At 39.7% G+C, this 19,203-nt stretch overlaps 1 protein-coding gene across 1 annotated transcript in view; it reads right to left on the reverse strand.

Moving 5' to 3' along the window:
* Positions 1 to 19,203, reverse strand: part of LOC134536057 (homeobox protein Nkx-6.1) — a 557,696-nt gene that overhangs the window by 109,433 nt on the left and 429,060 nt on the right. The gene's annotated exons all lie outside the window — the stretch shown is intronic.

Raw genomic sequence — 19,203 nt, forward strand, 5'->3', positions numbered from 1 at the left:
ACAACGTCATAACAAAACATTGATGACATGATTGCATACTTTTATGAATAAAATTGAATCATTTTTATTGAATTATCACTATTTTGTATGGATACAAAGAAGGAGTGAAATGAATTCTACAATTTAATTGATAAATTCACTTTTATTTGCACTCATTAATTCAAATATGTTTATTACTTTAACGAAGAGATTATTTTAACTATAACGTTTATACATGTTTGCTATTTAACTTCTTCCAATCTGTATGATAGGACGATGATAGGAAAAGTAGGAAACAAATGGGAGTGTTTCAAGGATGATGTGAAGGAAAATGGCTTACCCAAAACCAAAATGCAGTCAAAAATAATATATTTGCGCCACGGACTCTGCAGCAATGCTAGGAGGAACGGGTTAGCAAAGAGCAATGAAAATGTTACATTGAAATTCATGAAAACAGAATTACGCCACGGACTCGGTCGCAATGCTAGGAGATTCAGGTTAGCGAAGAGCAATATAAAATGAGCGTAACGGGACACAGCGAAACGGGACAATGTGCGTAACGGTACACAGCGAAACGGGACAATGTGCGTAACGGTACACAGCGAAACGGGACAATGTGCGTAACGGGACACTTTTTCGTGCGTTCAGCCGGTCAAAAATTGAAACACCTCCCTTTTTCCCTCCTTTCGCTTAACTAAACTGTAGGCTGGCGTGTCGTGGTCGAGATCTCAATAATAAATTTAAATATGCTACTTAGTAGTCCCACTATTTTTTGGAACAAAACCGCCAATACCTAGCTTTAATAAATTACACATCGGAGGTTAGCGGCGACACTGCGTCGCCTGGTGCTTTCTTGCGGGCTCAAGGGTACGATGCCCGTCTGGTATTCGACATCGGGGTTCAGCAATGGCTGCGTGCGGCGGAACTAGTCCGACAACACTGTTCGGAAATATAAACACATCCTTACATGCACTGACGTACTTTAGGAACCGATACTCATCGACGATATCCATCCGATGAAATCAAGATGGCGGTGTCCACTAAACAAAATGGCTGGGGAGCTTGCATCTCCGGATATTTTTCAGGAAAAAAAAAGGGAATAATTTTTATAAAAGGGAAATTTTCTCTCGAAAAGGGAAATTTTCCCTTAAAAAGGGAAATTTTTGGAGAACCAAATACACATACTATTACACTATGAAATTATAGTTGAATCACGTTAAGACCTATCTAAACGAGCAGACAACAGAAGACTGCACGCAGGTTAAGTGCTACGTGCTTAAGGGCGAATAGCCGTCTGATTCCGGGGTATTGTCGCCATAAACATTCAATTCAGGAGACTTTAGGATATGGCAGGTCATACAATATCACGTCCCTAGGCTTATCGAGCCACAATTTACATAAAAATATGTTCCTAAAAAGAGGGGGGGGGGGAAATCTAAATTACAAATGACACGATGAACCCAACATATAATGTTTATATTTAAAACTCCTGTACAGAATATGCTTTGAGTAATATACTATTCAACTCCGTTTACATTACAATGCATCTGAGTACTAAGAAATTGCTCACGAGGACGCCATTTAAAATTATCTCTGCCAGCGAATGCATAAAGATATTTTTCATATTCTCCTGGTGTAGAACCAAGCGTCTCAACTGTATGTGGGTCAGCCAATCTCTGACCCGGGGAACACTGGCATGCTTTTGTTTTGTGTGCATCATCTAGTTACTCTAAAACACAGTAACGCAACCCTACTGATGAATGACGTCAGTTACGGCCTTTGAATTGTTCTTGTGCTTGCTTACGGCTCGACTCAGGGTAAAACCACAATACCGTGGTTGCGAGATCAGACTATACTGAAAAACATACGAATTGAATTTTTAAAAATGGCCTCTCTTTAATCTGGGCTGCTGGAGGTTCAATGTAGGAATAATTTAACATTAATGATTATTGGTTGACTGCAGTGGCGTAGCCAGGATTTGTGTATGGGGGGTGTTAATAAGCATGCCCCCCCCCCCCCCCCCCCGTATTAAACCGGGGGTCCGGGGGTCCTCCCCCGGGAAAATTTGGATTTTAAGGTGTTAAATAGTGCTATTTTAGCAGTTTTCGGTACTAAAATTTAAATATTGCAATGGTAAATTTTTTATTAATTTTAATATGAAATTTGTTAGAGTGATGAATAAGAAATTAATTAAAGATTTGGTGCTAGGGGGTGGGGGGCCGGGGGGGTTGAACCCATAAACCCCCTCCCCTGGCTACGCCCCTGGTTGACTGGCGGAAATAACTGGCGGACCTATGATTCAATGGTTCAACCCTTCTCGTACCCTCCAAATGCCGTGACAATTGTCACCCTGGGGTCGGCGTGTACGCTCCTGACGCCAGAACCGAGACAGATACAGAAGCAATGCCGAACCTGCGGAGGTCGGACACGTCTGCACGCCTCAAGAGGCGGTATCGGGACTGCCGCCTATCACCGCCCGTCGTCCCTGGAGCAGCCTGCTCAGTGGCCCGCGGCACTCCCGGTCCACCAACCAGCGCCGTCGAGAACCCTAGGCCCCGCCCCCCCCGGCAGCCACGTATCATATTTGTGTGCAGAGTTTAATTTTTTTGGATTCCGATACACGTTACATTCATACACTATTACACGGAGTTTGGTTCGGAAAAAAAAAATATTTTTTTTTTGAAAATAGCTTTACATTTAATATTGGACTAGCCTTGAAGAACTGCCTCCCCATTGGCCAGAAGGAAAGACAGCGACGGGCCAGTCACCCCGGCATGCTAAAGGCCTCGAGTGCAGCCAACAGGACGACCCTCGACAAGGGAAACTCACCCCGCCGCTGCCTCTCTAGAAGGGTGCCGTTAGGCCCGGCTATACCGCAGAGTTATAAATAGGGGCAGGCATTTTTCGCAAAAAGATCTGAAAGCGTATTAGACTGCAACGAGGTGTGCCCGGACCTATAGTTTCTTCCTTGTGATTGGCGGCCGTCTGCGAGAGAAGTCGCTGCCTTATTTGACCGAGCCCACTCAAGGACGCGTTTGCTCCCGCACTGAATCACTGTGATTGGTGTTGTAACAATCGATATGTAGGTACCTGGGAGAAACTCACCCAATCACGAATCACAGACGATGCTACAGTGTTTTGACTTTCACCTAGTCTCGAAATCTTTTCGCGAAATCTGCATGCCCCTAGTTATAAATACTGAATGCCTAACATGAAACACTTTAATGATAAATTCATCGGTACCTATATCACAAAATGTGAGCGAGACCTTCAGTCCTCTCCGGTGATGGTAACGAGTAGAGACCTGCAAAATTCGCGGTTTCGATGGCCTTAAGGATAGACTGCACATTCCCCTGTACACTGGGCAAATAACGCAAGTTCATTGGTTGTTGACTCGTAAATAGTCTCAGCTGGTTTGTCTGTGATTCGATCCTTCTTTGGTTGAGGGTTTATGAATGGTTGAGATTCGCCAAAATGAACAGTAAGCAAATAGCAAAAATTATCTAAGAGGTATATGGGTTTGAATTCTAGCCTATCACCGAATGAATCCGCGAATTTTGCAGGTCTCTAGTAACGAGCAAGTTCGCGTGTTCTCACGTAGAAATACACTTACTTGTAATACGTTAACTCCAACACGAAATATAACGTATAATTGTTTAAAAACAGGGCCTAGCGTTATAAATGTACGCGAATTGTGTTTTCAACTACATTACTGGACGCGAATCGCACGCAGTTTCCGCACCCGCCGCTAGAATTCGCTGCCGGAGCAGTTACGTCGAGTATCTAGTCATTACATTTGCAGACAGAAATTTTAAACTATATAATGAAACGATTTCGATGAAAGCTAAAAAGACTCGAAAAAAATTTACCAAACCTGACTGTACCTGATTTTCGACAAATATATATATTTTTTTAAATTAAAAACATTGTCCATCTTGTTAAAATTCATTAAACAGTTAATACTTATAAAGTTTCCCTTTGGATTTGCGAACTTTGGTTTCGCGCCATCCGCCACAGATGGCAGCACCCACCGTGGTTACTTTCCATTCACGAAATTATTCGCACCAAATCCCCCCGTATACCGAGAGATAAGATGCTACACATCAAAAATCTGGCTCTATCAGGAAGGACCTCCGCGGTCAACTCGAGGGTCCAGTTCTCGTCGGCAGCGACTACCCGGTCGGGCGCTGACGGCCGCCAATTGCAATGAAGCAATCGCTGGCTTGCAATCTGATGAGCGATCATATATATATGTATATATATATATATATTTTTTTTTTCCCCCGAAAAATATACATGGGTCCACGTTTCAGGACATACGGATTAGTCTTTGAAAAGAGCTTTTTTTTTTGATCAGAAGGAAGAGTTTGGTTGAGCCGGAACGTGCTGTATACTTGACGTCGAAGGCTACGGTACTCGGCAACGGGAGAAGGAAGAAGCGAGAGGACAGGAGGAAGGAGGAAGAGAGGTGGTGGAGGAGAGAGAGTCCTTCTTGGCGCTCGTTGAGAGGAGTAGAGGGAGGATTTCTTCCTTGGTCCGATCCCTCCCCACCCCCCGCCCCTACTCCTCCTGCTTGATTCCCGGCAGCCACATAGAAACCAATTCCGTCTCTCATCTCTCTACCGCCCCCTGCGACGGCTGCTTGGTGAAAAGAAACGGCGAGGGGAGTAGCGGAAGACGGGGTCAGGGAGTAGCGGAAGAAAAGATAGAAATGACTTCCACTTACGGCGGATTCGGAAACCGGGGAAGAGCGAGAGAAGAATGATCAAGGAAAAAAAAAGAAGGATGGTTAAAAAAAAGAAAGGAAAAAAGAGGGTGGAGATTCGTGAGAGGGGATGAGCAAGGTTTGACGAGAAGGCATGAGGGGGAAGGGGAAAAAAAAGCAAAGTTATGGTGTGTTGCGGTTCAATTTCCCGTGACGCGGGAACACGCGAAACGGTCTCTGGATGCCGGTCGGGTCGCAAGCGAATTTCGCCCTTAAACGCCCGCCTAGCTTCTCCCCCCCCCCCCCCCCCCTCATTTTACCAACGCGGTATTTCATCCGGAGGATTACTTTTGCTCTTTAGCGACGCCGTGAAGGGAAGGGAAGGGAAGGGAGGGAGAAGGGTGGAAAGGGCCTTAACCAGAACACGGAAAGAAGGGAGGGAAAAAAAAGAAGCGAAAAATGAAGTTGCGTCCTTTCACCTCTCCAAAGATACGGCCTCCAATAGAATCCTTTAATGATCCCGTTCACACTCAAGGGGAAGAGATGTCTCCTAATTGCTACTGCGAATAATTTAAATGGAAGATAACGAAAAAAAAAAGAGACGTATAGACGGCAAAAATACATACATATATATAAACCTTACCTGTGTCTTTTTTTTTACAGCACGAGCGGAGATAATTGAAAGAATTTTCTTCGTCGTTCTTTTTTTTTTGAAAGACATCTCTTGTTTGTTTTTTTCTGTTGGAAACTTGTGCATCGTTGCTGCCGTAGCGAGCGAATGCGGCGTGAGTCAAGAGAAAACAAGGATTCCGGGGAAAAAATTAATTGCTTTGCGAACACGCAGTTTACGAGATTAAAAATTTATTTTCAATGAGAAAGATGTATGGGCAAGATCAAGCAACTTTTTTTTTTTTAACTTTTTACGTTTGTAAAAAAATTGTTTACAGGATCACATTTACTTGGCATGAAAAAAGACGTGCTAGGGCACGTAGCCTACATAAAATTTTATCGCGAGTGTGTAACAGCTCATTAATTTAAAAAAAAAAAAAAAAAAAATATTCTTGCAAGAATACACAAAAAAAAAGTTTCAGCTATAAAGATGAATTCGGTTCGCAACAAACTGTAGCAATTTTCTAAGAACTAATAATTGCAGATGAAATGGGTCGAGTGAAATAATTACAGCTAATCCAAAATTTAAATTTGAAGCGCATCTTCGCCTATACATAGGCATGGCTTAGAATCTATGTGAAACAATAAGGATTTTAAAGTATATTTTCATCGGTAACAGTAAATAGAAGAATTTTGTCATTTAAAGTTTCACAGTTTAGATTCGTTCTCATAAACCAAATTGATTTGTTTTTGTTTTTTCGTATTTCATATTTTTAGCGCTGTTTGAAAATATTCAACTTAATTCCTCCCTTGCATTTTATGTTCTGCCACAAACATTAAAACTTAAAATACGAAATTAGGTAAAGAAATTTAACGTAGAATCCTTTAAAATAATGCCGAGCGTGATAAATATACGCAAATTGAGTTTTCAACAACATTTCTGGACGCGAATCACACGTAGTTTCCGCACCCGCCGCTAGAATTCGCTGCCGGTGCAGCTACGTCGAGTATCGAATCATTACATTTGCATTCAACATTTTTAAACTATGTAATGAAACGGCTCAGATACAAGCGAGAAAGACTTAGGGGGGAAAAAAATACTAAACCCCGATTTTGAACTTTGTTTTCTACAAGGAATTTGATTAAAATACTGCCCACCTTGTTAAAATTCACTGAAACAGCTAATACCATAAAGTTTCCCTTTGGCTTTGTGAACTTTGGTTCACGTCATCCGCCACAGATGGCAGCAACTTGGTTATGTTCCATTCACGAAATTACTCCCAATAACATGAAACGATACAAATGGATATGAAATAAATATACATATACCGAAATGAGTGGGCAACCTAATACATCAAAGAAAATCACTCGATACAATATAAATTGAATTATCTGTTGCTAAATGTAATTAAATAAATAGAATGAAGTTAAATTACATGAAAAAGCATAAAAAGAACCCATTTATAACGAAATAAATGTACTTTAATAGATACGAATTCCAATGATTAAATGCATGAATTATAACCAAGAGCTCAGGTGTTTCCACATAAAAAAAAAAAATCTGGTTCTAGCAGGAAGGACCTCCGCAGTCAACCCGAGGGCCCAGTTCTCGTCGGCAGCGACTACCCGGCCGGGCGCGAGCCCAAGTCAGGTCGTGGGCTGACGAAGGCTGGGAAGGAGGGGAGGCCAGGGTAGCCAGGGTAATGGCGGATAATTCGGGCCGAATTAGCGCCCGCCCTCCCCTTCCTCCCGCGGCGAGGAAGATAAGGCATCAGCAGCACAATCGGGCGTCATCGAGCGCTGTTCGGCACTGCATGGGGTACGCCAACAGCCCGTCTCCGACACTTCACGAAACCAACCGCCGAAAAATAAAAAATCGCTGCCACGTAAACTGAGAATGAAAAAACGTCTTCACTCTGAGTAGGTAACCATTATAAACTAGGATGTTCATAAAACATTAACTTCAAAGATATAAATAAACTTTTTAAAAAAAATATTAAAAAATATTTTCGAAAGGGCATAAATACGAAATTAAATAATCGCCAAGAGAATCCCTAACGAAACAAACTTGGATTTCAGTTGCTTTTTTTTTGGAGCTAAACTTTCTATGCATGTGCTTTGGAAATAATAAAAGGTTTGGAGTGATATTATATATAAGGTTGGTAAAGTATAGATTCAATCAAATTTAAAAATAAATTATTATTCATTCATCAATATAAATATAAGCCACACGATAGAATTTTGTTCCGTTTTCGGAAAAGCTATTGGTTAAGGGGCCCGTGTATTCAGGGGTGTATGTGTGTTAGTGAGGCGGGATGATAAGAGCGATGCTCGCAGGTGCTTCCAGCGCGGTGTCGCCTCTAAGGGCAAGGCTGTGATCTGGCGGGCTGTCTTCTCGTCGTGCATACGAAAACTGTGAAATTTGAGCGGTGACCGTAACATTTTATGGCATAGAAATTAAGGTAAAGGTTTAATGCAAGTTCCTTAAGTGCTTTCAAGAATCTGTACCAGTGGTTTTATGCCTAAAAATAACTCTGATAACACTCCTCTTAACTTATTTATTTTAACTATTCTAAAATCTTTCTGAAATCAAAAGTACTTTTCGGCCCTCAGCGAATTCATAAATGCTTTTCGTAAACAGACCCCACTCGGATATCTTGGGTAGTTTTATAAATATTGTTTGTTTTTCCTGAAGCTCTGAGCACCGCATGTGTGCCCGGGCAGGCTGGGGCATTAAAGTTGAGCGCGACACTCAGCCCATCCGAGATGTATGTCGTACATGTCGCACTTCAACAACCTCGATCCAGAAAACCTGTAGAGCACTCTTTAACTGCAGTGCCTCCCCGCTTAGATTGTATTTCTCAGGCGTGTCCGCTTTAGCTTTTGCCAGCGCCGCATCCCACACGTACCATTTACATAATTCGCTCGCTTGTGTGTGTGCGTGTGTGTGTGGATAGAAGAGTGGGGGGCGAGGGGGCTAAGAAGTGTTTGTGTGTCCGTGCGCGCATTTAAGTTCAATCATTTAATTATCTTCAACAACACACCGAGCCATTGATTTTTAGAACACGATGTATCAATTTATGGCGGTACTCTATTAAAACGTGTTTTGTTAGCAGAGAACGAGGATAGGCAGAACAACAAAAATGTTCGTTACATAAAAGCAATTTCCTTGGGTTTATTTTTTTATTATTTTTTTTACTACTACGAAAGTGGCAAAGTGGTATAGCAACCTAATATCTCACCGTCGCTTAATTCAAGGACCTCCCGACATCTACCACTTAAAAGAAAATGGGTTTTATATATGTAAAAAAAAGTTTACCCAAGTGTTATTCAGGGAGTTGTGTGAAAAATCTGTGGGTTATTTGGACTGTATTAACTTGTCGAGTAGACAGTTCAACACAAAAATATAATTTATTTCTTACGAACTGTTTTCTTGGAAATCAATTATTCTAATTTTTCTTACAAATTCCCAAATGGCGCTAAGGTACCATTTCACAAACACCCCTTCAAAGAAATATGTTAATGCAAGCGAATTACGTTACACTGTCGATTAATTTATACCATATGATGATTTTTGGCACCGATGACGTACTAATATATTTTTTTAACCAGGCTAAAATAAAGTTTTAATGATCCTAGCAATAAGGATGTATTTTTAAATACACCAAATTGGGGGTAAAGGGTCAGGAAAGCAAGAGGGAAAGGTACGAGCCAGCAGTACAGAGAAATACTAATCATCAGTTTGTTTAAAACAATTCAATTAAACTTTTAATTAATGGTTAGAAATTAGTACTTTCATTTTGCCATACAAAGGTGAAAATTGACCTTAAAACATTTCTGACTTCAACTTGGTTTTTAGCCTGAATAGCGCGATAACAGTATAAATTATCCACTACTTTTTTTTGTTTGCTTAAAATTATGTAAAAATTATATTATGAAACAATAATTATTAGCAAAAAGCTAGAATGATTTGAATTAGTGCAAAATTCTGTGCTACCAAGGAGGAGCGTTGACATCTTCGCTGAAAGTACTTAAGCTGAAGTGTAGAAAAAAAATCAACCAATTCGTATTCTGTTTACGTAGACGTACACCAAATTGTAACGTATGCACACATATTGTAAAAGAATAAACCTAACGAATGTGTTACCCGGCCTTTGTGAGGACTCGATGAGAACTGTACATAGTGATTTTTTTTTTTGTAAATGGAACTGAAATAAGCATGTAATAATTCAGATATTTGTAGATACATTAACACGAAAGCAACTGCATCGCTACAAAAAATATCATCAGTAATACTGGGCTCGTATTCTTGCATTGGCATTTAGACTTCAATTCATCCAAGTACCTACATTAGTTAAAATTATTTGTAAACCGTTCGCTGGATAGCTTACCAAAATAAACTGCGCAAATTAATAAGCATAATAAATCAAAATAAAATTTAACTAGACTATTATATACTGATTATCTTATTCATGGTTAAAAAAATCTATTTGGAAATATGTGCCAGTAAATATTTAGTTTTGTTTCCCAAAACTTTTTTTCTTGCCAGCATAATTAACTATTGCAATGTGTTGCACAAATTTACAATATTTTTTTTTTCATAGTGTTATCACAAGCTATTTCTTGACAACTGGTTTCCAAAAGAACAGTTTTTTCCCCTTCTGTGCAACGTGATGGTAACCAACTACCAATCCTGTCGGAAGGAGGATGAGGTTGGATTCGAACCCGCGACACTTCCTCCCACGAGCACGCGACGCGCCGGCGATCAGGCCCCTTCCTGCAATGACACGCAGACGGAGACGTACGTACCTGTACTGATCAGCTCGGCAACGCTGAGATCTTCCGTTTAGGTTCGCTCCGCGCGACCAACAGAAGCCGAGTACTTGGCTGCGGTGGTAGCCATGTTAGTTTGTGTTCTAAATACGTTAAAAACTTTTTCAAGTACAAGAATATCCAGAGATATATTGTTACTCAGTCGTTAATTTTTAATGTACACGCAGATTCTGCCCGTGCTAAGATATCGAAGCATAATGTAGATATATATTTTTTTAATTTGAATTAATATATCGTAACCTTGAAATGCAATCTCATTAGACGTCATTTGTTACGTTTCCGTGCATCATGGAAGCAGCAGAGACGCGATAGTGAAGTGTTACGGGAGATCTGTCTCCGTTTCCGTTTCACGGAAACGTAACAAATGACGTCTAATAAGATTGCATTTCAAGGTTACGATATATTAATTAAAATTAAAAAATATATATATACTAGATAATGCCCGGCATGCGTTGCAATGCCTCAATCAATTTTTTTTTTGTAATTTTTTAAACTTATACTAAGCATCTCTCTTTATCTCTCTAATTCTCTATCTCTCTATGTATATCTCTATAACTCTCTCTATCTTTCTATTTATATCTCTATCTCTCTATATATCTTTCTAGCGGACCCGACAGACATTGTCCTGCCCAAATGTACTTTTTGTGAGATATGGATATGGCGGTAAGTATTTCTACGCTGGACATTTTGTATCTTCTCATTATACATACCCCTCCTCTTGGGCACTGCCGTTACCAAAAACCTTTCCCATGGTTACGCAGAAGGCAACAACAATGCAAAAGCCCGTTGCCATGGAGGCTAATTATCAACAATGCTTAGTTTTTTTGCTTTTAAAGCGTGTATTTTTAGTTTTTCTTAACTCAGAATCGAGATAAAATATCCAATTGTGAATCTAAACCATCCTCGAATCCCCGTGAACTCACACACAAAATTTCATCAAAATCGCGTACAGACAGACAGAAAAAGTACTGTTTTATTATAGTAAGATAGATAGATTATTCTTACATGTTCGCATCCATGCAGTATATGAAAAATCAGCATGCATAGCCCCACACCTATAACTATACGTATCTGTTGCCCACGACTTTTTCCGCATGGAATTTTGTATTATCTTGCACCATTTAGAAATTTAAACATTATAACATAACAGTTGATACAGTTGTAGTAGTTTTCTTATGTTCACAAATGATAATTTTTCTCACCTCTATTTCAGTCTTTGCAATAAAAATATGTTACTACCTAAATTTTGAGTAAATATGTTTCTACTTTCAAATGTAATGACGGGAAGACACTTCATAAAATGTCTTTGTAAACCACATTTACTGTTTTTTCCGTCTTGAGCTAGAATGTAAAGATTGTCTGCATTACTGACCCGCGAGCAAGCTACATACATTTCAGAGAGAGAGAGAGAGAGAGTGAGAGAAAGACACCTATCTAACTAATTTTTTTATGAGAGCATATTTTCATTAAATAAATCATGAAATCATTCAACGATAAAAGCTGTTTATTTAATTAAGCGGACGGGTTCGCTCCAAGGAGAAAATTGACGCGGCGAGACCTCGTGGACATAGAGAAATGACACACACTCACTATTTGTGTGGCTATGAAACATGATTTTTTTCTGCAATTTAAATTGTAATATACGAAAAGGGTATTGAAAATTGAAATAAATATGGCGACACTGTAAACTGTCAGGATCTTTATTTTTTTCTTACTCTCTACTTAGTTCCTTACAATAGCAAAACATAATGGCTTCTAATAATGCGTTGCAATTTTTGCTTTTAAAGCGTGTTTTTTTAGTTTTTATTAACTCAGAATCGAGATAACATATCCAATTGTGAATCTAAACCATCCTCACTATTTGTGTGGCTATGAAACATGATATTTTTTATGCAATTTAAATTGTAATATTAACGAAAGGTTATTGAAAATTGAAACAAATATGGCGACGCTATAAGCTGTCAGGATCTTTATTTATTTCTTACTCTACTTAGTTCCTTACAATAACAAAACTTAATGGCTTCTAATAATGCGCTGCAATTTTTGCTTTTAAGCGTATTTTTTTTTTTAGTTTTTCTTAACTCAGAATCGAGATAAAATATCCAATTGTGAATCTAAACCATCCTCGAATCCCCGTGAACTCACACACAAAATTTCATCAAAATCGGTCCAGCCGTCTAGGAGGAGTTCAGTGACATACACACGCACACAAGAAATATATATATAAAGATCTACATTATGCTTCGATATCGTTATCGATAGAGACTGGAAAAATTAGCACTTTGGATGACCTCCAGGATAGACTCCACCATCCCCTACACACTCGGGCAAATGCCACCTGCTCATTGGCTACTGACTCGTGTCACCTGTCAACTGGGACGCTTGCGATTCGATACTTTCTTTGGTTGAAGGTTTTTCATTGGCTCAAAGTCCTTCAGATAAACTGTGGAGCCAATCAGAGAAGCAATTTGAAGGTACAGTTGTTTGGATTCTATGATATCGTGAAATGAATCTGCGATTTTTTCCGGTCTCTAGCCATTTTAGAACGGGCCTTTAGGCAAGCGTCAACTGGGGTGAGCGAGTTTCGCAGGGCAGGGAGTGTACGCGTCGCGAGAAGCCCTCGAACGGGCTGCAAGACTTTACGTCTCCGGCTCGCCCCAGGAACAGAAGAAGGGGGGGGGGGGAGGAGGAGAGGAGGAGGTGTAGAGCCACGAGACGCTCATTAGCGCGGAGACGTGGATTGGCCAGGCTCTGGCTGCAGACGAGCGTCGATCCGGTACTAAAAATAAAACACGTAGTTACGTCGTATGAGACAAGATATCACGACTAATCTTCGCGGTATGTACGTATGTAACACCTTGGTCTAAAATCTCCATGGCAAGCATTGTTGGTGCTTCTTTCGTACCCGTAGCAACGGGCTATTGCGTTGGTTGAAGCTTCGTTCGTCTTCTTTGAAACGGGCACTACCGCAATGTTGACGCCACTTTCACGTTCGGATCATAATCCCAGTCTTTTTTTTTTTGTTGTAATTATTATCTTTGCAATCATATGGACGCAGTGTTGGTTAGATAAATGCAAATTTGAAGGTCTTTAAAACAAGATAGCGCCCTTGATTTATAAATATATATTTTCCCATTTATCTTAGTTATAATGATTTTTGTGTCGAGATTTGATTTTCACGGTTAGTTTGAGTTTCCTTTTTTTTTTTTTTTCGTTCGAGGCGCGGCAGTGGCGTACCCACCAGGAGGGGCGTGTGTAATGAGTGGCATGTGCCAGTGTTATGCCTGTAGTCTGCCGTAGCGAAGCACGGGTGAATCAGCTAGCATTACACAAACATGAACGGAGAACAAGGTTTCCCGAAATCAGCTACGCAGGTGTGTGTTCAGCCCAGGCAACGACGGGTTCTTCAGCTAGTAATAAAAATTTAACTAATAACATTCAAAAATTTTTTTCTCCCAAAACCAAGCTAACATCGAACGATAACTTGTGAAATCACTAACTAATTTGTTATCTAGAGTTAATCCGTCCTTTTTTTTTTTCAGTGGCCCTGAAAAAAAAAGTCTACTTCATATTTGGCACGTAACCAAGAATATTTTAACATGATTCGCAGCCTGCTGGACCTAAAAAAAAAGTTTTGTAGGTATATTAAAATATATTTTTCCTAGCCACTATAGTGCTCGAGTAAAAATTGACAGCGAATATCATTGATGTGTTGTCATAACATTCCAGTGATATTTAACTTGAAAAATTTTTTAATAGTAGGCTACGTGTGTTGCACGACACCATTCGTGGTGGTAAGGGGACGGTGAGTGCAATATTTTCCGTGTTAATAACTGAAGTTCAAATCTTGTTAGCAAAACAGGTTTTTTTTTGTACATACTCGCTGATGTGTCAACATATTTTTCATTAACACTAACTTAGTTATGTAATTTTTACGATTCTTTAAAATGAGCTCCTTTCAAGTCATTGAACAAACTTCTAGCGTTTGCCTTTATAAAGCACGGCTTGAATTACCAATCAATTCTAACTATAGAGTGCCTGCAAATTTAGAACATATACCCACTCCATCGACTAATAATACCTACATGATCCAGTGATTAGTGATACTTTTTTTTTAGATGGTCTTCAGGTTTTTATCCCCTCTCCCCAAAAAAGACTTCCCAAGTTAGAAATGCCTGACGGACAGAACGCGTTCCGTATCGTCCGACTGAAGACAGCGATGCGGTGAGGTTTAGCCGGGCATCTGGACGTAAAGTATCGCTGCGGCAGTTGCGTTGACTGCGGGCTATAACTTTCTGCCAAGTTGGTTCTCCTGACAGCAATCTTACCCCCCCCCCCCCTCCCTCTCCAACTGCTCCCAATGTGATGAATCGGGATACAAGATACTTACTTCCATTCCTTTCACAAACATGCCCTGAAAACCGGGCAGCGAAGAACACGAAATTCAAACAGGCAGGAAATGGCTTCATACAAACAAAGCATATACATTTTTTTTATTCCTCCGGTAGAGGAAAAAAATATACATATAACTCCCGCTAGTCATTTGGTTCTGAACAAAAAAAAACATTATTCCCTGACAACATCCATACCCTGCCTCCGCCCTTTTGTATATTTTTTTATCTCCGGATGACGTCACAAGTCTCGAAAAATTTCCTTCCACATTAATCAAAAACAGATGGGTCCTACCCCCTTCTTCTCCCCCTCCCCCCCTCCCCCACCCCACGGCAAGCGCTCCATCAAGCAGGCATCGTGCTTCAAAATATATTACTACGGCAAGCAAGGGCCTTTGTTTCGTAAATCTCCGAGCCAGCTCGTGTTATCTCTCTTTCCCTTTCTCCTTCCCCCTTTTCGCAAATCACCCATCCTACCGGCCAACACTAGGGCCTTGATGGTCTCTTGTTATTCTGCTGCCGTCAAATATCGATTCCGGTTCTACGGTAGCGCCACGGGGCACACAAGAGTGTTCGAGGAAGAGGTTGGGGAGGGGGGGAAAGAGAAGTGAATAGGGAGGGAGTGATATCTGCAAGGGAAGGAGAGAAATGGAAAGAAAGACTGCCTGCAAAAAAAAAAACCTTCGCGCAGGGAGAACTTATTTTTGTTGGAAATATATAAATGACCCAGTTCTCTTTTTAAAATCCAAACCATTATAATTCTGGCGTTTTACACAGCAAACGCAAATAAAAAGAAATTACAAAACGACATAGATCATAATGCAGTTGGATGGATGGTATGTGTATATATATACACATACACACACACACAAAATCGGAGCTTGAATTACGAAGTGGTAGGTATTGGGAAAACCCCAGTTTAGCTTACATTGAACTTTCTGAAGCTTGGCGTGTATGATACCGCGATACAAACACACGATAGAACTACCAACATCGACTTCTGTAGCGTGATTGGTCAGATATTCACGGTCGTAGATTCTGATCCTGGGTGAGTGCTTTTAATTTTTAAATTCTACGTTTAATTTCACGACGAACAAACTTCGTCGTTAAATGTGTAATTGCGAAAAAGCGTAAAACATTCTCGTCGATCTTGAAGTTAGTATAAACATGGCGGCCGACTAGCAGCCGACAATATAATTTAAATTTCCCGCCTACCAATATAAGAAATAAACATGGCGGACTACATACGTTTTTAAAACTTCCACAACACAAAAAAAAAAATTTTTTAGAAGCATATATACAACATCTGAAACTATTATTTCCAATATGGCCTGTGGCCGTGCGGTTAGCATCGAGTAAATTTATCAATTAAACTGTAGATTTTGACTCCTTCTTTGGATCCATACAAAATAGTGATAATTCAATAAAAATGATTCAATTTTATTCATGAAAGTATGCAGAGGTAGATTTTATCATAGAAAAATTAAAAAAATTACTTCCTCAAAGAATAACATATTTTTAATGCCTAAATGGTTTGGTTGCAAAAACCTATTACGGCTCAGTCTCAGGACGAATTGGATATTTCATTTTCTTCTGGATCAATTATTTCATCAAATTTTTGTTATGACGTCACGTTAAACTATCGTCCGTAAACCGACTTTACAGACAACCAACTTTTTTTTAATTGTTTTTGTTTGTGTAGTGTTCTGTTAAAAATATGGACATTAATACGGATAGGAAAATTAATCTTTTTATTATCTTGCAATTTAATATGCTGGTCAATACCTGTTTCAATTTATGATTTCGTATTAAAAAAAACTGTCAAAGAATTTATTGCCACGTTTAATGATGTGGATTATACAGGAAATTTGATCTTAAACATGTATAATAGCCAGGAAATAATATGAAAATATACCTAAGATAAATTAGCAAAACCACCGTAGAAATTAAAATTCCAGGTTGGGTTAGAAAAGTAGGAAAGAGTAAATGTTTCAAATTTTTCTGGATAGGGCTTCCAAAAAAAAACGTAAATAGCTCAGAGCGTCGCAAAGTCTAGGGCCACTAATGCTTCTGCTCTGTTAGTTGCTTATAATTGACTTCTATGACATTTTTTTGACATAATCAATGAATTATTAACAATATCTAAATGTTATAGACAGTACCTACACATCTACACTCATGCCTTAACCGGGACTCGAGTCCAGAATCCTTCGAACAAAAAGCCGGCGTGCATCCAAACTGCCTACAGAAGTCCGCTTCTCAACAATCGGCGCTCCTTTACAGCGATAAAAGAGAAATTGTATTTTCAATGCAATTATAAGAAAATTTCTTCAAACTTTCAGCTAATGGGTAATTTAAGGATGTCACTTACGCCGTGTTGATTTTCTAAATTTTCCTTTCATAACTATTAAAAAAAAATTTTGAAATAGATATTCACAAAGAGTATGTAACGCAAGTTTCGTAATTTATTATAATCGCTTACACGACTAAAATTATATTTCAATTAATAAATATATGTTTAAAATATTAGTGATAGAACCACAAATTCAACGGAGGTAAGGTGTTAAAATTTTAGAAATAGTCCTTAACTAATAGTAATGACGAGAAAAAAAAAATGCGAGCGAGTCGTTTAGTACTAGTAGTAGTGATGTGTAACATCTAGCCACGGTAACAGCAAATTCACGTGTTCTCATGTTGCAAATACACTTATAATACGAAACTCTGACACTAAATTTAACGTATAATTCTTTAAAATACATAATGCCGAACGTGATAAATATACGCAAGTAGTGTTTTCAACTACATTTCTGGACGCGAATCGCACAAGAGTTTCCACGCCCGCCGCTAGAATTCGTTGCCGGAGAAGCTACGTCGGTTATAGAATCATTCGATGCGCTAAGATAAATTTTAAACTATGTAATGAAACGGCTTCGATAAAAGCGAAAAAAAAAAAAAAAAAAAAAAGACTTGGAAAAATACAAAACGTCGGCTTTGGACCTGATTTTCGACCAGGAATTTTATTATAATACATCTAATATTGTTAAAATTCATTAAACAGTTAATACTACAAAGTTTCCCTTTGCATTTGTCAACTTTGGTTCTCGCCATCCGCCACAGATGGCAGCACCGTGGTTGTTACACATTTCCGTTCCTTGACTTCCGTCGCAATCACGAAATTACTCCCACCAAATGAGGTGTACCGAGAGCTAAGATGTTACACACATTAAAAAATAAAAGCAGGTGATGTTCAGTTTTCAAATTTTTTTCCTGTAATTTTGTTTTTGTTCTTTAATTCATTATAAAATTATAGTTGCTAGTTTTTAAATAGTTTGATCTATTCATAAAGTGTTTTCAATATTTTAATTACCTCAATAAAACAATCTATACATCAATACTAGCATGGACCGAGAGCCTGAAATCAGGTCGTGTATATTTCGTAGTTTTTTCGGAGTAAATTTTTTTGGAAATGATTCATTAATCTTTAAAAAAAAAATTTCACGTAATTCTGTAAACACGAATTTCTCATTGGGAAAACGATAATTTTTAGAAACATAATGGAAGATAAACTTAAAACTAAAGAGATTACAAGTATCAGTTAACGCAAGATTTAAAAATATAAATTGGTTTAGAAGTTCTTGAAATCATTAAATAAGCAGTTTATTAAACTGATAAAAAAAAATATTTGCGGACGATTACTCAGCCTCGCATTACAAACGATAAGCAGTCAGTCACACAGGCAATAACTCAAGAGCACGCGGAAACACACCCCTTATCGATCGGAGGATGCGCGTACGTGCTGCCCCCGCCGGCCAGGGCGGCGAGGAGCGGAACTAAGGGGGCCGGTGTGTGAGACTTGGCCGGCTGTTGCGCCCGGCGGCTGGCTTGTCGTCTGCTAATCTCGGCGCGCAGTCTCGCCTGGGGCCTCCTGCAGGATTACTCTCGACATTCAATTATCCCGCCTGCCACCCCTCGACTTCCCACCATCCCCCTTTCCATCCCTTCCACCCCTTACACGCTCTACCCCCTCGTCCGCGGCCGGCTGCTTCCTCGTCCTCTCTCCCCCTTCCCCCCTCAGGCGCCCTAGCTCCACGTCCGCACCACGGCCCGCTTGATTCCACAGACAGTCTCTTTTGTGCCGCAGTTCCAATTAATGGGAGAGGAGGCCGCGGCGCCGATTAACCAAGGAAGAGAAGAGAAGAGATGCGCGCGCATTTTATAGCAACGAGTGCGGCGGGCTTCCTCTCTCCATTTCTACCCCTCCTCTCTCCGCCCTCCTACACTCCCCTTTCACTCTCTTCGCTACAGACGGCATCCCGCCTACCGCTGAAACAATTTACTTCAGAAATGGAAATTACTGTGCTATACCGCACTGACTGACAAAACAGGGAGGATTTGAGAAGTTAGCATTATCGTAACAACTCCCCCCCCCCCCCCCCCCCTAAATTAAAAATACTTAAGTAGGATTAGACTTCGCCACCTTGCAATTTGAAACATTTTGATACCGCTTACAATAAAGTTTCCGTGCAATTTTTTTTTTTTTGTTTGTCATGGGCGTCATGGCATACGACTTAAAATTTGACTACTTGTTTGAAGTCACCACTTGTGAACTGGTGTGGTTATCACGGTGGTTGTAGTCGCCCACGTGAAGTAATGAGTATTTCCTACCGTGTCTTAAAGGCTAGAGCG

The sequence above is a fragment of the Bacillus rossius genome, chromosome 10 (genome assembly GCF_032445375.1).
Source record: "Bacillus rossius redtenbacheri isolate Brsri chromosome 10, Brsri_v3, whole genome shotgun sequence".
NCBI lineage: Eukaryota > Metazoa > Arthropoda > Insecta > Phasmatodea > Bacillidae > Bacillus > Bacillus rossius.